Source organism: Blennius ocellaris, assembly GCF_963422515.1.
Source record: "Blennius ocellaris genome assembly, chromosome: 13".
Classification (NCBI taxonomy): domain Eukaryota; kingdom Metazoa; phylum Chordata; class Actinopteri; order Blenniiformes; family Blenniidae; genus Blennius; species Blennius ocellaris.
Window position 1 is genome coordinate 20468579 of NC_137662.1, and position 4198 is coordinate 20472776.

Below are 4198 nucleotides of genomic sequence, written 5' to 3' on the forward strand. Positions count from 1 at the left end.
GCCTTGTTTTGATTATGAAGTGTCATAGATATAATATATAATATGAATGATTAATGATGACAATGATAATTACAATCTGAACAAATACACAGTGAAATCAGAGGCCAAGCAAAACAAAACAAAACAAAAAGAATGACATCAATATACCTGAAAAGAAGCAAGAGTACATCCAATTCAGTTGCAGGAGATACAACAGATAATAAAGTTTGGTGTATGCATCCCAACTTCCATCAAAGTCACTGCCCTCTAATGTTCAAGCACTTTTGCTAAAAATGTCCAATAAGCTGTTACCCCCAATTTTGACCCGCTTTTGCCACCGCTGTCAACCGAGGCCGCCGTGACCGCCGCCGTGACCGCCGCCGTGACCGCCGCCGTGATCGCCGTGGTCATCGCTATTTCCGCCGCTATTGCCGCCGCTATTGCCGCCGCTATTGCCTCCACTATTGCCACCGCTATTGCCGCCGCTGTTTCCGCCGCTATTTCCTCCGCTGTTTCCGCCACTATTGCCACCACTATTGCCGCCACTACTGACTCCACTGTTGCTGCCGCTATTTCCTCCGCTGTTTCCACCACTGTTTCCGCCGCTATTGCCGCCACTGTTTCCACCGCTATTGCCGCCACTACTGCCTCCACTATAGCTGCCGCTGTTTCCACCGCTGTTTCCACCGCTGTTTCCACCGCTATTTCCGCCGCTGTTGCCGCCACTGTTGCCACCACTGTTGCCACCACTATTGCCTCCACTGTTGCCACCACTGTTTCCACCACTATTGCCTCCACTGTTGCCACCACTATTTCCACCACTATTTCCGCCGCTATTGCCGCCACTGTTTCCACCGCTATTGCCACCACTATTGCCTCCGCTGTTGCCACCGCTACTGCCTCCACTATAGCTGCCGCTGTTTCCACCGCTGTTTCCACCGCTGTTTCCACCGCTATTTCCGCCGCTGTTGCCGCCGCTGTTGCCGCCGCTGTTGCCGCCGCTGTTGCCGCCGCTGTTGCCACCACTATTTCCACCACTATTTCCGCCACTGTTTCCGCCACTGTTTCCGCCGCTGTTGCCACCACTATGGCCGCCGCTGTTGCCGCCACTGTTTCCGCCACTGTTTCCGCCGCTGTTGCCACCACTATTGCCACCGCTATTGCCTCCGCTGTTGCCGCCGCTGTTACCACCGCTGTTACCACCGCTGTTACCACCGCTATTTCCGCCACTGTTGCCGCCACTATTTCCACCGCTATTGCCGCCGCTGTTACCTCCGCTATTGCCGCCGCTGTTGCCGCCACTATTTCCGCCACTGTTTCCGCCACTATTTCCACCACTATTGCTGCCGCTGTTGCCTCCGCTATTGCCGCCGCTATTTCCACCGCTATTGCCTCCGCTATTGCCTCCGCTGTTGCCGCCACTGTTTCCGCCACTGTTTCCACCGCTATTGCCGCCGCTGTTGCCGCCGCTGTTTCCACCACTATTGCCTCCGCTGTTACCGCCGCTGTTGCCGCCACTGTTTCCGCCGCTGTTGCCACCACTGTTACCACCACTATTTCCACCGCTATTGCCGCCGCTGTTGCCTCCGCTGTTTCCGCCACTATTTCCACCGCTACTGCTGCCACTATTGCCTCCGCTGTTACCACCGCTGTTTCCACCACTATTGCCTCCACTATTGCCTCCGCTGTTTCCGCCGCTGTTTCCACCACTATTGCCTCCGCTGTTACCACCGCTGTTGCCGCCGCTGTGGCCGCCGCTGTTTCCGCCGCTGTTGCCGCCGCTGTTTCCGCCGCTGTTTCCGCCACTATTTCCACCGCTACTGCTGCCACTATTGCCGCCGCTGTTGCCTCCACTATTGCCTCCGCTGTTGCCACCGCTGTTTCCACCACTATTGCCTCCGCTGTTACCACCGCTGTTGCCGCCGCTGTTTCCGCCGCTGTTGCCGCCACTATTTCCACCGCTATTGCCTCCACTATTGCCTCCGCTGTTGCCGCCGCTGTTGCCGCCGCTGTTGCCGCCGCTGTTGCCGCCACTATTTCCACCGCTATTGCCACCGCTATTGCCGCCGCTATTGCCGCCACTATTGCCGCCACTATTGCCTCCGCTGTTGCCGCCGCTGTTGCCGCCGCTGTTGCCGCCGCTGTTTCCACCACTGTTTCCACCACTATTGCCTCCGCTGTTGCCGCCGCTGTTGCCACCGCTATTTCCGCCACTATTTCCACCGCTATTGCCGCCACTATTTCCACCGCTATTGCTGCCGCTGATGCCTCCGCTATTGCCTCCACTGTTTCCGCCGCTGTTGCCGCCACTGTTGCCGCCACTATTTCCGCCGCTGTTGCCGCCACTGTTGCCGCCACTGTTGCCGCCACTGTTGCCGCCACTGTTGCCGCCACTATTTCCGCCACTGTTTCCGCCACTATTTCCACCGCTATTGCCGCCGCTGTTGCCTCCGCTGTTTCCTCCACTATTGCCTCCGCTGTTGCCGCCACTATTTCCGCCACTGTTGCCGCCGCTGTTTCCACCACTGTTGCCTCCACTATTGCCTCCACTATTGCCGCCACTGTTTCCGCCGCTGTTGCCGCCGCTGTTTCCACCACTATTGCCTCCGCTGTTACCGCCGCTGTTGCCACCACTGTTTCCGCCACTATTTCCACCGCTACTGCTGCCACTATTGCCTCCGCTGTTGCCACCACTGTTGCCGCCGCTGTTTCCACCACTGTTGCCTCCACTATTGCCTCCACTATTGCCTCCGCTGTTACCACCGCTGTTTCCACCACTATTGCCTCCGCTGTTACCACCGCTATTGCCTCCACTATTGCCTCCGCTGTTTCCGCCGCTGTTTCCACCACTATTGCCTCCGCTGTTACCACCGCTGTTGCCGCCGCTGTTGCCGCCGCTGTTTCCACCACTATTGCCTCCGCTGTTACCGCCGCTGTTGCCACCACTGTTACCGCCGCTATTGCCGCCACTATTTCCGCCACTATTTCCACCGCTACTGCTGCCACTATTGCCTCCGCTGTTACCACCGCTGTTTCCACCGCTATTGCCTCCACTATTGCCTCCGCTGTTTCCGCCGCTGTTTCCACCACTATTGCCTCCGCTGTTACCACCGCTGTTGCCGCCGCTGTTGCCGCCGCTGTTTCCGCCGCTGTTGCCGCCGCTGTTTCCGCCGCTGTTTCCGCCACTATTTCCACCGCTACTGCTGCCACTATTGCCGCCGCTGTTGCCTCCACTATTGCCTCCGCTGTTGCCACCGCTGTTTCCACCACTATTGCCTCCGCTGTTACCACCGCTGTTGCCGCCGCTGTTTCCGCCGCTGTTGCCGCCACTATTTCCACCGCTATTGCCTCCACTATTGCCTCCGCTGTTGCCGCCGCTGTTGCCACCGCTATTTCCGCCACTATTTCCACCGCTATTGCCGCCACTATTTCCACCGCTATTGCTGCCGCTGATGCCTCCGCTATTGCCTCCACTGTTTCCGCCGCTGTTGCCGCCACTGTTGCCGCCACTGTTGCCGCCACTATTTCCGCCGCTGTTGCCGCCACTGTTGCCGCCACTATTTCCGCCACTGTTTCCGCCACTATTTCCACCGCTATTGCCGCCGCTGTTGCCTCCGCTGTTTCCTCCACTATTGCCTCCGCTGTTGCCGCCACTATTTCCGCCACTGTTGCCGCCGCTGTTTCCACCACTGTTGCCTCCACTATTGCCTCCACTATTGCCGCCACTGTTTCCGCCGCTGTTGCCGCCGCTGTTTCCACCACTATTGCCTCCGCTGTTACCGCCGCTGTTGCCACCACTGCTTCCGCCACTATTTCCACCGCTACTGCTGCCACTATTGCCTCCGCTGTTGCCACCACTGTTGCCGCCGCTGTTTCCACCACTGTTGCCTCCACTATTGCCTCCACTATTGCCTCCGCTGTTACCACCGCTGTTTCCACCACTATTGCCTCCGCTGTTACCACCGCTATTGCCTCCACTATTGCCTCCGCTGTTTCCGCCGCTGTTTCCACCACTATTGCCTCCGCTGTTACCACCGCTGTTGCCGCCGCTGTTGCCGCCGCTGTTTCCACCACTATTGCCTCCGCTGTTACCGCCGCTGTTACCGCCGCTGTTGCCACCACTGTTACCGCCGCTATTGCCGCCACTGTTTCCGCCACTATTTCCACCGCTACTGCTGCCACTATTGCCTCCGCTGTTACCACCGCTGTTTCCACCGCT